The following is an 18,061-nucleotide window of genomic DNA, read 5'->3' as shown; positions in this document are numbered from 1 at the left end:
AGGGTATATTCTATGGATGTCATTTTGAATTAAGAATTAATGTTTAACATTTGAAAATTATATTTTAAGTGCTTGATTATAATTTGTAAAAAAAAAAAGTTTATTTTCAATGTTTCTTTAAATTTAAAATAAAGCTCATATTTCTAATACCTAATTTTGTGATTACTGTTGACCTAAAAGGAAAGGGCTGAGGCAGAATTAATAGAGAGGGTTTATATTGGGCCGAGGTTGAGGACTGCAGCCCTGGATACCTTGAAGGTGCTCAGGAAAACAAAGGAGAGACTCCATTTTTAAAGAAAGAAAGGACAAATCAGGAGAGGGGGTGATTACAAAAGTTGTTCATCAGGAATTCCCCTTGGTTTATAGAAACCACGTTGGCTAGTGGTTGGTTATGCATCATTGAATTATAGGGTGTGGCACCGTGTGTCTCCTAATAGTCCGTCTCTTAGCAAGTGGCTTCCAGAGGCGGTTATTTGCCCAAGGGGGAGTGAGATGTGGCTGCTGTTTCATTCCAGTGCCTCTCTGGGCCTGATCATTGAAAAGGGCTTGAATTCTTCAGATAAAAATTTCTTTCTCCTCCCACATCAATGTGCTATTACTGCAGTGCCATCGGTTATCTAACATTTTTAAGCTCTGAGACTGTTCTTCCCTTGTTTTATCCCATATGTTTTCTAAGAGCATTTCAGCTTGCTTTGGTGATCTATAGAAAAATAGAAATTATAAATAGGAAATACATCTGGAAGATAAAAGTCTCATACATCCCTTTCAAAATAATGGCTTTTTCCCCCGTGCGTATACTCATATTTATCATTTGTATTAAACTTGTTCCTTCTATGTATGGTGTTTTGCAGCTTTTTTTTCTTTTTTCTTTTTTTTTTTTTTGCTGGAACAGAACATTTTGGGTGTTTTTCCATGTTGGAAATTATAAGGTTATCTCATTCTCAAATGACTAGTATTTCATAATGTGGGATACATTGTAATTTCATCTCGTATTAGGGGGCCATTTGACTTGTTTCGGGGTTTTCACTCTTTAAATAAAGCTTGTGACTGCTTTATATTTTTGCACAATGGTGTGGGTGTTTCTGTGGAGTAAATCCGTGGAAGTGACTTGCTGTTCAGAGGGAATGAAGTTTTCAATTTAAATGTACCAATTGTTCCCTGCCTCCCCCCGGTTCTAACGAGTTACTCTCTTAGCTGCCAGAGAGTTGGGTCTTTGGTACTCTGGATAATGTTCTGTCACTGACTAAGTTTAAATGCGTGAGCAGTTACAGGAAGGTCTGCTCATAACCAACTGCGGTTGGGCTGGCACCCAGGCCACGTAATTTTGAAACTCCCCAGGGGATGCAAGGTTGAGAACCTGTCTTAGGAATCTTACAAAAATGCAGATTCTGATTCTTGTGTTTGTACAAAGGTACTTTAGATTCTGCATTTCCAATAATTTTCTGGGGATGTACTAGCTGCCTTAGCGCATATGGTCATTATCAGGAGTCAGTTTAATTTGCACTCAGTGATTCTCTGGCATCAGAGAAGGCCTGAAGGCCTAAAGGCCAGATGATCTTAACAAATCAACAGTCTCCCTGCTAAATTCTTTGAAGGCCTTAATAATGTGAGAGAGGGCCAGAGGCAGGAAGGCACTGGGAGTTGTGGAGAACAGAACCTTAGGTGCAAGAAGGTGGGCGGTGATGGAGAGCCTTGGGTTCTAGGTAAAGCATTGGGGCTTAACTTGGTGAGCAATAGGGTCACTGAAGGAAAGGAGTGGAGCAGCAAAGCGGTGTGAGCCTAACCATTAGAAAAACGTGGCAGGGTGGACGTTAGGACTTAGTTGTCCAGTTGCAGGGTGGCACTGGTGGTGGGGTGGTGGGGTCTGTGTGCAGCAGGGACGGGCAGGCCAGGGCATGCTTGCTTCACTGCAGTGCTGTGGGGATGGAGTGGGGGTAGTGAAGGGAAGCAGGGTAGTGGGGAGGCAGGGAAGAGTTACAGGCTTTGACACTGGACTTGGTGTGGAGTGTCAGAGCTACTCATCTGTGAGGAAGTGGGGTGCTACCTACCTTTTGGGAGAGTTAGGAGGATTGAAAAAGATGGTGTAGGCAAAGCCCCTGGCCTACTACCTAGCACAGAGTTGTGGATCAATAAATGAGTTGTTAGCTCCCTGCTCCCCAACACACACAATTGGAAGAGTTGGGGAGAGAGGAAACTTCCAGAGACAGAATCTTCTAGATAAGGGTGATATCTAGATAAGGAAGAGATGGGGTAGAATTGATAGGCCTGGCTGTACCATGAAGGGGAGGAGTGATCCAAGCTAGAGGAGAACTCACAGAGAGTATGGATGTCCGGAGACACGGGCCCCGGGTTAGACCTGTCAAAAGAAAATTATAATCCTGTTTTTTTCGCACTGAAAACAGTCACTGCCCTTGCTCTCCACACCCCCAATGAAGACTTGGCCTTCCAGGATGCTTCGTCTAAATTAATCACTGAACACATAAAAAAACAGGTTGGGACAGGATAGCTGATGTACTCAGAATAATACAGGATTGGAAAAAGGCAACGCATGACAAGCCTAGGAATTTTAAGCTCCCAGCCTCCTCTGCAGCACATGCCTCCATGCTGGGGATGGAGGCTGCATGTGGGGGCATGTGGAGGTTTGGGTCTGTGCCTTTCAACGCTGCCTGTACATTAGGGTCACCTGGCCTGCCTAGAAAATTAATATCAAAGTCCAAGCCCCACCTCAAAGCGATTGTATCAGAATCTCTGGAGATGGGGCCTTGGCATCTGGATATCAAATGCTCCCGCCTGTAGAGGGAGTGTTGACTGCAAATGCAGGGTGTCATTCACTCACCCAAGCCAGGCCCTGGGCTTGCACTGCTGGTCCACCAGAGAATGCGGCACGTGGTCCCTGGCCTCGTGGGGCTTTTTGTTATAGTAGGTGCATTTATTCAAAAAATGTTTATTGAGTACCATTTGGCTGGCCCCGGAGGATACTCAGTGGTTCAAAGAAATAGCATTTATTAAACAGTTTGCCCCAGGCATGATTCCAAATGCCTCCAGTCTCACCACAGGTACTATTAATATTTACCCCCATTTACAGATGAGGAAACTGTCACAGCGGGAATGGCCTGAAAAGATGGCAAAAATATTTCCTGTCTCTTTAACATCCTCCACTCCTTTTTGAGAACTACAGCCTGCATCCCTGCCTCAGGCCAGTGGTGGTGGTGGGGGGCGGGGGGGCGGGGACAGGATAAGTCTTCTTGTTATTTGTGCAACAGGAGATGGCCCAGCCCAGACCTGGTAAAGGGAGGTTCTGGGTGGAGGTCACAGGATTGTCCTCAGCAGAGATGGGACAGATCAGAATCATCAGCTGTAATTGAGCAGCAATTGCCTGAAGCTGCATGTCCACCCTGTAAAAGCTCTGTATTCTGATTATTGTGAGGACGTTGGCATTTCAGACAGGATTCTCCATCCTCCTCCTTTGCTGGCAAAGTAATAAAATTTCTCTTTTCTTCTCCTAAAACCACTTGTTCTCCTTCAAATGGGGCCTGGAGGACAAGTGGCAGAGCTTTTGGTAACAAAACCAAGCCTGAGAAACACACACAAACTTGCCTTCGGTCACTGAAATAGTGGAGGCGCCCAGGAGCCCTGCCGGGCAGCACGACTTGAGGCTTCAGGGGTGGGCCCAGGTGCTGCGGGCTGGGTGGGGGCTGGGGCTCAGCTGCATGTTTTGTCTCTGGAGCTCTGCTGAGAAGCCCCTGGTGTGAGTAAAAGCATTTCAATTTGTTTCTAACTTTGGGGATGATTTTAAAAATACCAGCAGGAGCCATTGAAATGAACAATATGTACACAGAAGCAGCTTAGTCTGTTCAGGAAAAAACTCACTAAAATACATTTCAGGACTCAACGCCACTGCTCCGCACATGGTAGGCTCAGAGGAGTATCTGAACTAATGTGGCTTTTGTAATTTGCATCCCAATACTGAAGCACAGAGCAGATGATAGCTACAGATGAGGCCTTGCATAGAGGGCAGGGCGTAACTTGGTGGCTTTCCCGCAGGTGGGTCCCCAAGATAGGAAGTGAAGGGTGCATAAAATCCACCACCAGCTCCTAATCTCTCCTGCCTTCCTTTTTTATTCACAAAATCACTTTAATTTAGGGCTCCTAAGTGCCAGGCCTTGTACCTGTTAACAAACTAGAAGTAATTATTCCTGGGAGTCATTTAAAAATGTCAACCTAAAGGGAAAGAACTGAGGCAAACTTAATATATGCAGAATTTATCTGGGCCAAGTTTGAGGACTGCAGCCTGGGAGCACAGATTCAAGTTGTCAGGAATATACACTCCAATTAACAGCAGTTACAAGCAGGGTTTTAAAGGAAAAGAAGAGGCCGTTCCTAAATTGTTTTCCAAAAATTTACATTAAAATAACACAAGCTATTTATTGGTTACACATTGTTTGTTGTATCCCAAATTCCAGGAACTTGGAGATTTTGGGTGAGGCAGCTAGTCAGGAACTAATGGCTTTAAACAATTGCCACCCAGGCATGGGGCAAGGGGGGAGGGGATGATTGTAGTCCCATAGTCCTGTCTCTCTGGACCTGATACATTTTGTGTATCTCACATAGCTCTCAGACTGCTCTGAGCTCTTTTTATTTTCTCAAAAATATGTATGCAAACAACATGCAAAGCTGCAGGACTACAATGGGGGACCTGGGAGCTGGAACCTGGGTGAGAGTCTGCTTCTGACCGGGGAATTAAATCACAGAGGGGCCACAGCAGTGGGGCAGAGGGGCCCTCCCAAATAGCTGGGACTACAGGCACATGCCACCATGCCCGGCTAATTTTTTCTATTTTTAGTAGAGATGAGGTCTCGCTTTTGCTCAGGCTGATCTCAAACACCTGAGCTCAAGCTATCCTCCTGCCTCGGCCTCCCAGAGTGCTAGGATCACAGGTGTGAGCCACGGTGCCCAGCCTGTAATTTATTATTACTGTGGAATGGAATAGACTGTAGTTTTAGGTGCTAGACATAGATAAAATTTGCATGTCCTTGCTTATGGGAGGTCAGCAGGGAATTTCCTTAATGAATAATCTGTGGGGACAGCTCTTCACAGGTGCCTGAGGCCTTTACCTTCCCTTTTGCATAAGGAGTTGGGAGGTGGGGTGAGCCGTGATCCTGAGATTTTATTTTCTTTTTACACCTTTATGAAATGAGGGGGTTGAATTAGGACAGTACAGTCATGCATCGCTTAATGATGGGGAGGGGTGGCGGGACACAATCTGGGAAATGCTTCATTAGGAGATGCCGTTGTCATGGGAACAGCACAGCGTGTACTTACACAGGCCTAGGCTGTAGGTGCAGCCTGTTGCTCCTAGGCTGCACACCTGCACAGCATGTGATTACTGAAGACTGCAGGCAGCTGTAACACAATGAGTATTTGTGTATCTAAACACACCTAAACATAGAAGAGCTACAGTAAAAATACGGTATTACAACCTTTTGGGAGCACAGTCGTATTATTTCTTAAAGCCTGGTCCAGCCAGTCGTGGTGGCTCACGCCTGTAATCCCAGCACATTGGGAGGCTGAGGCGGGAGGATCTCTTGAGGCCAGGAGTTCGAGACCAGCCTGGGCAACACAGGCAAGACCTCGTCTCTCCCCCTGCAAAAAAAAAGAATATAAAAAAAAAAAAAAAAAAAAAAAAAAAAAAAGCCTGGTCCAGGCTGAGTTGGTCTCCGGAGGTGCAGCCTGGAGGTCCGCCTGGGACTGACCCCGTGAGCCTGAGCCCCCAGCCAGAGCGCACCCGGCTCAGGTGTCTCTCAGCACACCTTGAGAACTCTCAGAGGACCCAGGGTCTGAAGCTGCTGGCCGGTTCCACATAGGATTGCCAGAAAAGGGCCACCGCGTTCTGTGAGATTGTCATTCCCTGTCTCTGGTTTTAAGATCCCCTTATGACTTAGTTTCCCCCAAAGTCAGTTCCTCAGGAAAAGGCGACCCCATTTCAATGGAGAGGGGTTTCGAGCTCCCCCTCGCCTCCAAAACCCAGCGCCCACATGCAAGTGAGTCAGCAAGCCCGGGCTCCACTCCTGGGGGTTCGGTTCGAGCGGTTCGCAGCCGCGGGGCCCCGGTCGCGCTTGGACCGGCAGGGGGCACTGTCGGCAAAGCGTTGCTCGCGGCCGGCCGGACCCGAGCCACTGCGGCGCGCGTGCGCGGGCCGGGGGCCGGAGCGGGGCCGGGGGATCCCGGGAATCGGACGAGGTTCAGGGATGGGGGGGCAGGATCTGGGGCCGGGGCCGCAGCCCTCCTTTGCCCCGGGCCGCTGCTCGCGGCGGAGCTGCGTGCTTTTGTGAAAGTGATCATTGTGGTGGCGAAACGTGTTCCTTTCAGACAGTTCAGAAAATGCAGAGGCCCAGGCCCCTGCCTGCTCACCCGCGCGGTGGCCGTCCGGCCCGGGCTCCGGCTGCTCCCGCGCTCTGGCGCTGAGCTCGGGCTGGCTGCGCGCGAGCGTGTCGCGTTCACCTCTCAGCGCCACCGCAGATGGCGCCGCACCCTTCCGAGCCCCTCTTGGTCCCCCGCGCGACGGTGCGGGCTCCCGGGCGGGGGAACCCACCCGCGGCCCCCGCGCTGCGGCCACCTAGGCGGGGGCGGGTCACCTGCGCATCCGCTGGGCCGGGCCGGGGGCGCTGTGGCCTCGTGGGGAGGGCTGGGGGAATCCGCCCAGCGCCCAGGGCCGGCGGTGGCGGGAGGGATCCGCAGCTTGGAGGGGACTTGTGCAGCGAGGAGGAGGCCGTGGCTCTTCTGGCCCTTGGCTGTGGCCCGCTGACCCCTGTCCACTGGTCAGTGAGGTAGTGACACTCCCGGGCCTGCCCAGTCCGGCAGGCCCTGGGTGTGTGGGTGCTGTAGGGAGGAGAAATATCTTTTCTTCACCGTCCTCTTGGCTCATGGCTAAGGCCCCTATAACAAAAGTCAGATTAACAAGAGAAAAGCGTGCAAATTTATTTCATATAAATTTTATCTGACGCCAGAGCCTTAGTAAGGAAATGAAGACTTAAAGAAATGGGTAAACCTGTGTATTTTTCACGCTAGGTTTGATGAAGAAGTGGATAGTCTTGAAAAAGTATGATTGGATAGAAAAGTAGTATCTAACGGTGATCAACAGGGGGCACCAAGCCAGGCCTGTTTGTGCAGGTTCTTCTCTGTGTCCTTGTGTCTTCAGAAACTGGGATGATCCTTTCCTCTGGGTACAGGGAGGGCACCTCTGGAATGAGGGTTTTATGTCGTGGGGTTGCTGGGGGGGGAAGGTCGGCTTGGTTTTATGTCCTGCTTCAGGGGAGGGGCGGGAGCTGAGAGTGACCTTCCTGCTGCTGCTTTTTTCTCAAATGCCACTGCCGTATGTTGGGGCGGTGTGTCTTGAACCCTACCAGTGCCAAGGGCGAGGCCAGTGCCTAGGGCCTAGACCTGGGCTTACCTCGGACTTCCTGGATGGCAGGGGGGTGGGGCCCCCACAGCCTGACAGGTAGAAGCTGGCTTCCGAGTCCCAAGAGGCTGCTTCCCAGCTGCGTAGCCGTGGCCAAGCCGTGCAGCCTCTGGCACCTCAGTTTCCTCATTTAGAAGCTGGGGCAGCAGGCTGGGCGGAGGAGATATCGGGTCCTGGGTCCTGCCTCTTGCTCCCTCTGCCCCTAACCTGACCTTTGAAGATTCTCAGACTCTTGGAACACTCTGGGATCACCCGGGCCTTAATAAATACAGCTGCCCTGTCCCTGCTCTGACAGGGGGTTCATTGTGTCTGGGTGGCACTGGGAATCCCACTGGGAACAGCCCTCCGGGGGTCTGGTCATGGACCCACCGGCCCCCAGCACTGGGCCTCAGGGAGGGGCCTGCCCCAGACCCGTCAGTCCCATAGGGCTGTGTTGAGAGTGAGGATTTTAATGGTTTGGGTGGGGAACGGTGGGCAGGACTGAGTTGACGTGCCACTTAAGAGGGCTCAGGAAGTGAGGACACCCTGGGACACCTGGGGACTAGGTTCTCACTCCGGCTTCACTTGGTGGAGGCCTGGGTCCTAATCCTGGACTCACTGGCCCAGTGTCTGCCTCCCTCGCCTGGGGTCTCAATCTGATGAGTGAGTGACTCGAGATAAGGACCTGTCCTTTATGGGGGCCAGGTCCTGCTTTAGAGTCACTAATCCCCACACCAGCCTTGAAGTTCAGGGAACCCAGGCCCAGGGAGGCCAGACAGCTCTTACCAGAGTCTTCAGGTGGGGAGGCGAGACTCGACCCTCATGGACCTGTTTCCCCTGGTTCCCAGACACCCCGACTATCCTGTGGAGTTAAGTGAAACTCCAAAGCCCGGGCTCATGACCACAGCTGGCCCGTGTTCGCCAACTGAGACTGGTCCAGCCTGGTTTGGCAAGTGTGGCCTGGGCTGGGGCTGGGCCCAGTGTGTTCTAGAGGCCAGGGGTGGAGGGGAGGTCAGCTTCTGCCCTGGCTTCCCCGTCACCTCACCTGTCCCTCCCTGTTGCATGGGGTGGAGCTCCACCCCACCTGCCCTGGCGGGTCACCCTCTCTGGAGGGGGTCTGCCAGTTTGCCCTCTGGAATAGCCAGTGTTCTCTCCCAGGGTGGGAGGGGCCTTGTCTCCTGTTCGGAGGAATGTCTGCCTTGGTGGTGCATTTGGGAGAGAGCAGCCCCCCTTCTCTGGGCTGCTCTGTCTTCAGGATGGAGGAGGCTGCACATCCTTGGGGAGCAGTGGGGTGTGTCGGGCCGACAGGAGCTGTGCCTGACGCCGTTTGCAGGACTCAGCACCTCCCCGGGCCTGCCTGTTGGTGCATCTACCCCGGAGCGTTTGTTTGGGTCCACACGCCCCCTGCAACACAGCCAGCCCAAGGCCTATCTGCAGCGCCAGCCAGGCCAGGCCCCGCCCGGGACCAGCCACTTTTCCAGAGGAAACCTCGGCCCTATCGGAGCCCCCACAGCCCTGCTCGCGGCTTTGAAGGTGGGAGCCCGAGGCGAAGTCAGAATCACAGGGAGAGTAAACAGCTGAGGACCCAGTTAGGCCTGGTTGGCCACTGGGTGACTACAAAGGGACACTGTGCGGGGTACCCTTGGAGCAGAAGGGACCCATTCAGTCCTCTGGACAAGATTCGCCTGCTAAGTAGGCGGGGAGGACCCTTGCGGTGTGTGGGTTGCAGGAAGCGGCAGGATGGGTGGGGGAGCTAGTGACCCTGTTGGGGGAAGAGCCTGCTGACTGTGAGCTGCTGGAACCTTCTGGTCCACACCTGACCCACAGACCAGCCGCTCCAGAACCATGCAGGGAGTTCCTTAAGAAACGGAGATGCGTCAGCATTGGGTTGGGGGGCCTGGTGTGCGAGACCCCTGCCTGGCGCTTCTCAGGCATCAGGCCTTCCCACCGCGGCCCGCAACACCTGCTGCCTGAGAGGGGTCCCTGTGGCTCAGTCCTGCTCCTTTACTCAGCGTGCTGCGCAGACAGTCCATGTTCTCCACGTGCTCTGTTGTGAGAAAGGTGGTGAAGCACCAGTTTCTCATTTTGTGTCCTAGCTGGGAGGGACTATTATTATCCCCATTCCACAGGTGAGCAAACTGAGGTTCCACGAGGTCAACGAACTTGTGCACATCACACCAATTTGGGGTGGGGCTGGGCTTTCCCCCCAGATGCTGCCTCCTGTGCATGGTGGTGTTGTGAAAAGCTCCCCAGAGCTTCTATTCTGTTGCTCTCTCAAGAGCCACAGTCCCCATAACTTCTTGTGACATGTCACATGGCCTCACTGCACCCGGGACACCATGGCTTTGGGTGGGGGAGGTGAGGAAGAGTCCCCCAAAAGTGCCGATGAGTAGCATGGAGACAGGTCCCAGAGAGGGGCCCTGGGCTTCCTTGGAGGGGGCCCACTCTGAGCAGGTTGCTCAGGCACACACATGACCCACTGTTTTCCCATGTGGCAGCCAAGAGTCATTTCTAGACCCTTCTGGAGATGCTCCTGTTCCCATAACAGCATCAGCTTGTTTGCTTAAAATGGTTGGCATGAATCTTGATGGGCATCTGGTGGGCTTATGTGCGGTCACCTGACTTTGTGCCCGCCCTCTGTGCCTGGCATGGAGGCTGGCCCCAGCGGGCACTTGTTCTGGGCTTGCTGAGAGTAAGGTAAATGGATTCCAGGTGGGGGCCGAGGGTGTGGCCGGCTGTTTGGGACTAGAGCAAGGGCCCTGGGGCTGAGCAGGGCTTGGCAGTCCTGCCCGAGGCAGAGAGAGCGTGACTGGGATCAGACAGGACAGCGGGGTCCTGAGCAAGGGGGGTCCTGGGAGACCCTCCGCGGCACTAATGTCTTGGGAACAGGGTGCCAGGCATCGATGGGCTGGCCACGGGCACAGGCCAAAGGCACTGCTTGGTCGTCTTTCCTCCCGGGGGTGGGGTCCACTGGTTTCAGACCTGCGCAGCGGGCACACCAGCTGTGCGAGGACAAGCCCCTCCCTGCCATGCTGCTGAGCCACGTCAGGTAGGGAGGTTTCGGGGCACCCCTGCTGCAGGCCCCTCATCCTCCCGGGCAGACGACCCCTTCGTAGAAGCCACGGCACGGTGAATTTCGTGAATGATTCCATGACCAGAGTGAAGGGGGCCATGGTGCCCACTGGTCCTCTCGCCAGGACTCAGAAGACTGCGCTTGACAGGTGAAGAAGGGAGGTTTGCTTAGTTAGCAGGTGGGTCCCAAAGTAACTCACAGTTTGCATTGAAAACACGGGTTGCTGTTTCCTAGGCCATCCCTTGGGATCCTGCCGTCTGAGGCCTGGCGGTTGTTTCATTCTGGCTTGAGGCAGGAGAGGAGCTTTGGCTGGGGCCCTGTGAGGCTGAACGGAGCCCAGGAGGGCCACCAGGGTGTCCCAGTCTCCAGGAAATCTGACATGGTCAGTACCCCACCTCTGCTCGGGTTTTAAATGAAGGATCAATGGGCACAGAGGATAGAAGACGAGAAAATCTGGAAATAAATGTGGCTTCCTCAGCCCCTTAAGAGCTAGCTCATAGATGGGCTGGTTACTCCCTTTAGGTCCCTGCTTGCTTGCAAGCTATGGCTGGGGGCTGCTCTCAGCTCCTGGAGGTCCCCACGGCCTCCCTCCTATCCCTCCCGCAGTTGCAGGCTCATTTCTCCAAGGCCGGCTGGACGGTCTCTGCCCCATTCTGGTAAGTCTGAGTCTATGACCCTGTCACACAGTCACGGGACCGAGTGAGTGACTGGCTCCAAGTTTTGCCGTATTCTGTGCACTAGTAGCAAGCTGCGGGTTCCACCTGCACCCAGGGGAAGGGGCGTAGACCAGGGGGTGCCCACTATAGTAGTGGAGGTTTGCACAGAGTAAACAAAGAGGCAGGCAAGAGAGCGAGACAACGGAAGTCTTCCCGGTGAGGAGCTGCGTCTACTCAGCCGTGCTGCCCACCCCTGCCCGGTCTAAACTGTGCTTCAGGCTAACCCGCGGCTCAGGTCTGCACCGTTTGGGTAACACGGATGCTGATATGGCCAATGAATTTGCTGAGGCAGGAAACTGGACTTGACCTTGCTGCTGCAGGACACTGAAAATAATGAAAAAGTTGATTTCCATGCTGTCGGCCCCTCCTCTTGGAAGACTGGCCGAGGCTCTTGTTCCGAGCTTCCTTGGCCCAGGAGGGCAATTAATGGGTTCTTTGTGTTTCCAGGGCTTAAGGGAGGGCATGGGGTGGGAGGAGGCTCTGGGTGCTTGGGGGGAAGGGTCTGGGTTCTGTGGTCGGCAGAGACTGCCGCTGACACCATTTTATGGGACAGTGGCTGCATGCGTGGCCAGTGGGGGCTGGGACACAGGAGCAGCAATCAGAGGGCCTGAGAGTGAGCCCATGGTCAGCGCGGCAAAGATGCAATGGGAGTGAGGGTCCCTCTGCCCTGGGCCCTGGGTTCAGGTACAACTGTGTGCTCCAGGGGCTGAAGTTTGGGGGAGGAGAAGCAAGGTAGGTCTTCCAAAGCCTGGAGACCTTGAACTATGTCTGTCCTTTTCAGGATTGCAGTGTCCCGGAGAGATGGCTGGACAGACTACGGGCTGGCCACGTGGGTGAGGTTCCACCTGGCTAGGTCAGCTGTGCATGGAATGTGCTGGAGTCGGGATGATGGCTTTCTGTCCAGTCTGCCCTGGGGTGGCAGCAGGCTAAGTGGCCATGGGCTTGTCAGGGGCCTCAGCTAGATTTAATTTGACTTAGAAAAATTACTGAATGAGATATTTCTTGAATCTGAGTGTCATGGGTCAAACTCGGGCTTTTTAACACATTTAAAATAATATTTGCGACTGGCAGCTGCTGTATAAGGTCTGCAAAGTGGCTTCCTCTGCCTCAGGTAGAGCTATGTGGCCGGGGCCGCAGGGTTTTATTGCACCTGTTTTACAGACAAGGAAGCTGAGGTTCTGCCTGGTAAAGTGACTGGCGCCAACTTCACAGGATGTCTGTGGCGCAGCCGGGGCTGGGTCCCCACCGCTCTGCCCCTCTGTGAGCTCAGTGGTCCTCAGGCTTTGGAGTCCTCTGGGGACAAGTGGGCACTTTGGCAGCATGTGCATGCCCTGTCTGGGGTGGGTCCACCACCTGCATATTTTTGACAGACTTCAGACTTTCTGCTGCACAGCCAGAGTTGAAAACGCTTGGAGCAAAATTTCAATGATCAAAACAAGGTTTGATCAGTGAGTAGATGAGAGAAGTACCATCCACTGCCTTGAGTAATTCATGACTTCCTCTAGTGACAATTGTTGGCTGATTTGTTTTCCCAGGACGGAATCAGACCACGCAGTTGGGATTCTGTGTTCAATGCTGACTCACTGGCTGTGTTGGGAGTTTAGAATCTGTATGTAATTCAGCAAACTTTAGCAAGTGCCTAATGTGTGTGAGGCTGCGGGGGCTGAGCTGGGTACTTCGGAGAGAGCCCCAGGGCCAGGACACTCGCTTTAGCTTTACATATCCTGATTCTGCCAAGAGGCACCCGTCAGTGGAATAGCCCAGGCAGGGTGGTGACAGAGGCTTCCGGGTGCTTTGATCTCCAGGTGGGGGCTTGTCTTCACCACCCTTGATGCCCATCCTGGCTCTGCCATTGCTGGCTGGTGGCCTTGGGCACCCAGCTAACCTTCCCCCAGGGCTCTCCAGGTCCCCTCCAGCCCGCACTGATCACAGTCTGTAACTCACGAATGCAGAGCATCAGTTCAACAGTGTCCTCAACAGGAAGGGCTTTGATTTCCCTCTCGGGTCTGACGGCGGCATTATTGATGTTTCTGCCTCTTTTCGACAGTGCTGGCGAGAGCCGTTCCTGTTCTCCACCGCAAGGGGTATCTCTTGTTTCCAGTGATTTATTGATGTTCACAAGGAACTGCATATTTATTCAAGTGCAGAAGTTTGTTTTCCCCGAATACATGCAGGAAGGAAAAACAGACGCGTCAGAGCATGGAAGATCTTCCCAGCGAGTGTGAGATGTTGGTTTCCTTGGTTTTTCCGGCGCACCTGTCCCTGCCCGGCTGGGCATCTGAATCCATTTACAGACAACTGCCAAGAAAAGCTTGAGGTGGATTAATTTCAGAAACTGACGAACAACTCAAAAGTCAACCAGTGTTGGTAGGATGCTTGCAGTGCCAGGAACAGGGCCAGGGGCCAGAGAATGAAAACCGAGAAGAGACAGATGACACCTCAAGGTCGTGGGGAAGGGAGAGGAAAAAACATCAAAATTTGCACAGGTTAGGATGAGGGAGGAGCAGGGACAGAGCTGGGGACAGCACAGAGCACAGGGGAGCTGGGGAGTCAGGGGAGGAGCTGGGAGGTCTGGGAGGAGAACGGAGGAGGTGCCATTTAAATTGGGCAGCTGGGGAGGAGCCAGTGAGTGACCGGGCCAGGAGCAAAGGCCAACTACCTGGACTCTGTCCAGGGCTCTCTCCCCTCCGAGCCACCTGCCTTACATAAAGCCTCCAGCTGGCTTAGGAAATGGGCTGACCTTTTGGGGAACTCACAGGTTTTTGGGCGGCTAAGCCCCATCCTGCCCCACAGCACCCAGTGGTTCAGGTCCGGCTGCACCCCTGGCTCCATGCACCCAGCGGTCCCCTTCTCCACCAGGGTCTTTAGCATCTCAGTGGGAGGGTCTTCTCCTAGCAGGGTCCCTCTTCTGCCAGACCAGCTGTGGCACATGGCACAGGCCCCCCTTTCCCAAAGGCCCTTTATTTCAGAGTTTCCTGTAGAGTATCCAGGAACACAGGACTAACAAGCCCGGCTCCAAATCAAGATTCCCCAAACCTCTGTGGGTTCGCAGACCTATTGTCCTGGCCTGTTTCTGTAGCCCACCCTTTCTGACATAGTTGCTGGAACCTCTAAAGGTCCTTCCTCCTCAGTCCTGAGGGGGTGCTGGGTGAACTCTGCCTACTTAGCACCTGCTCTTCCCTTTGTCCCCCTGACCTTGCCCAGGAAGGGACATGACAGTGCCATTGGAAGGAACAGTAAAGAAGTGTCCAGGCTGCTGCCCTATTGACCAAGGGAGTAATTAGCTTCTTAAAGACCCCAGACTAGCAGATGCTCCAATTATCAGGCTCTTTGCCTGGTGGGTAAATGCACCTACACTTTGCTAAGAAAAGGTCCTCAATGCCAACAACCTGGATGTTGTGAAAGTGTAACCTGCATGATCTAGGACCCAAAATAATTTAGAATGTGCTCCTAGTGGCATATCTCATACTATTACACAGGAAGTGTCCAGGCACCAGCTGGGGGAATTATTTTCAGGTAGGACTCCCAGCAGGAAGTGATCCCTCCCTCCCAGGAGGGTTTCATGGCAGAACAGTATAGCATTTAGTCAGACAAACCTAGAGCACATCTTGCCTTCACTTGTTCTAGCCAGGTTGCCTTAGGCAAGTTGCAAACCTGCCTTGAGCCTCAGTTTCTTCATCTCTAAAACTGTGCAGTAATCTTATCCATGCGTTTAGGTTGTTATAAATAAGAAACAGCATATAGAATGCTCACCAGAGCACTTGGCCCCCGGCACTAAATGAATGGTAGCTGTGGAAGAATTTCTGCCAAGAAGAGTGGTTAACAGTGGAGTGGGGTGTTACAAAAGGGTCCAGATGCTGTTTCAAAACTGAGCTTCTCAGCTGGGCACAGTGGCTCACACCTGTAATCCCAGCACTTTGGGAGGCCCTTGAGGCCACAAGTTCAAGACCAGCCTGGGTGACATAGCGAGACTGTGTATCTACAAAAAATAGAAAAATTAGTTGGGCGTGGTGGCTTGTAGTCCCCGCTACTCAGGAGGCTGAGACAGGAGGATCACTTGAGCCCAGAAGTTCCAGGTTGCAGTGAGCTGTGATTGTGCCAATGCACTCCAGTCTGGGTAACAAAGCGAGACCCTATCTCTAAAAAACAAACAGACAGAACCTGAACATCTCAACAGGTACTTTAAAAATGTCCATGACCTACCTAGTCACTCTACTTCTAGGAATCCATCCCAGGACAATAATCTATGATGCAGTCAAAGTTTTGCGCACAAACATGCTTTTGGAGCATGACTTATAAAGTGGACAATGGGAAACAGCCTAAATGCCAAATAGTAGGAGAATGGCTAAAAAAATTTATGGGAAATGTTCATTTTGGATTGTTAGACATTACAAAGCAGGCTTTCAAAGGATATTTATTAATGATGTGGGAAAATGTCCAAACAAATGCGAAGAACACAAAGTTGTGTGCAGCCAGGCCCCAGAGTGAACCCTGGCATTGCCCAACACTGGCGGTGAGGTGTGGACACGCCTGGGACGTGGGTGGGACCAGCCACCTGGAGTCTAGTCACATCCTCAGAGAGCCCTGGAAAAGAAAACCTGGCAGATTCTATGCTGGGATCCATGTTCAGCACTTTCTCTGTGTTTTCTCATTTAATCCTACTCAGAGACTCTATTGAGATGAAACACCCAGCTCAAACCAGCTGAGGCTAAAAAGGAAACCGATCGGCTCATGTGATTGAAAAGTTCAGCAGTAGGTTTAGCTTCAAGATCAGCTGGATCCAGGAGCTGGAAGGTATCATCGGAATCCCATCTCCCCAGCTGGCGTTTAGTGGCTGAGGCACAGGCCCTCTGTCCCTCTCTTGCTCACCCCAGGAGGCACTCCCTGCGCCATGGCCAAGAAAGCTGCCTGCCACCAGGATGCACCTCAGCCTTTGCAGAAATTCTAGCAAAAACAGATGGTCCTGCTTAACCAGGAAAATCCCGGAAAACTGTGATGAGCCCCCTGGAGACCCGTGCCTGTCTGTCAACAGGTCACACATGAACTCACTCTGGGAAAGACAGGCTCTACCAGGAGAAGGAGGAAAGGTTTCTGGGAAGAAATCCCGATGTCTATTACAAATCTGTTTTACAGGCAGAAGTTCAGAGAGGGTAAGTAACTCACCCAAGGATACACAGCCACTGAGGAACCAGGATCCTAACCCAGGCCCGTGGCCACCAAAGCCTGTATTCAAAACCACTCTCATCCATTGCTCAGGGGAAAGAAGACAGAGCCAGCATCCAGCCTGGGAAGTGGAAGATCACACACGATCAGTTCCTGACTCACTCCAAAGCCTCCCACCAGAATCCTAGAGCCAGAGGGGCTGCCAGGAAAAGTGGAAAGAGCTGTGTGCACAAAGCTGCGTGCCAATCAAGGAGCTTAGCTACAAGCAGCTGAAGCTAATTCTGCTCATTAAAGCAAAACAGAAATGTATTAGGGGATATCAGGCAGCTCACAGGATCTCTGCAGAGCTTGGACAATTAGGTTTGGAGGCTATTCAGCCAGGAACGAGGTTCAAAATCACTTTGCAGAACTGGGGAGACACCTTCACGTGTATTGCTAACCCCACCAACGAGCTGGCCATTTCTGCCTGAACCCAGCCCTGGAAGCCTCTAGAGCCAACATATGGGTATCTCTGCTGCCCCAACCTCACCAGCCTGGTGTCCACAGAGTCCCAGCCTCTGTGTTACTGGCTCCCACATGCACATAACCGGCAGAACCCTTATCAAATATCTGTTCCCCTGGCTGCAAAGGAGGCTGGGAAGGCAGGTCTCAGGCATTGTAAGGCCCTGTAATGGGATGAGGTTTTTGCCTTTTTCCAAGATGCATGGAGGTGGGGAAGGGGTAGACAAGGATGCTTGGTGGCCAAAGACAATGACATGTGTCACTCAAGTTTCAATTGGAGCAATAGAGCCATTAGTGTTTATATAGTGTCGGTTTAGCTTCCTAGGGCTGCTGCAACAAACCGCCACAAACTGGGTGGCTTCAAACAGCAGAAACGCGTAGGGCCGGGCTCTGTCTCCTGGCTTCCTGTGATTGCTGGCGATGCCTGGCGTGCCGTGGCCTGCAGCCATGTCACTCTGCCTCTGTCTTCATGTGGCCACCTTCCCTCTGTGTGTCTGTGCCTTCACGTGGCATGCTCCTTTGCGCGTGTGCCTGTGTCTCTTCTCTTCGTACGAGGATACCAGTCATATTGGATTACGGGCCCATCCTAATCACAGGATCTTAATTTACAACTTAATTACATATAAAGACCTTAACTCTTGTTGCAAAGATCCTATTTCCAAATAAGGTCACAGTCACAGGTACCAGGGGAGAGGACTTGATGTATCTTTTTGGGGATGTAATTCAACCCATATCACCCTCTCCTGAGTTTGCATCTTCCCTTGTGCTTGCTGGGACCACCCCCAACGCAGACCTCCTGCATCCGAGTTCTCATCTCCGGTTGCCTTCGGGGAAACCCAAACGCAGGTGGAAGGTAAAGGTCCCAAAGAGAAAAGGAAGCCAAGCCTAGGGGTGGAGAAGGTTAAGAACAAAGTTTCCTGTGGCCCAGAGGTCAAGAGACAAGTTTGGGTTTGGGGCAACCTCCGGGAGGTGGAGGAGCAAGGAGAGCTGGAGTAGCTCAAGCAGGAGCAGCTTCCTTTCTCAGAAAGTGGGGGACAGGGAGTGGGGAGTGGGGGGCTGGCAAAGGCTCTGGCTTGGGCTGGGGCCACGTCGGGGAGGAGGTGAGAGGAGAGAGAAGCTCCAGGTGGAGCCAGTCCTGGGCTTGGGGACCCGGATGAGGGAGTCCAGACC

This window comes from Eulemur rufifrons, chromosome 28 (genome assembly GCF_041146395.1).
Source record: "Eulemur rufifrons isolate Redbay chromosome 28, OSU_ERuf_1, whole genome shotgun sequence".
Taxonomy (NCBI): domain Eukaryota; kingdom Metazoa; phylum Chordata; class Mammalia; order Primates; family Lemuridae; genus Eulemur; species Eulemur rufifrons.
The sequence above is the reverse complement of the archived record's forward strand: the minus strand, read 5'-3'. Positions refer to the sequence as shown.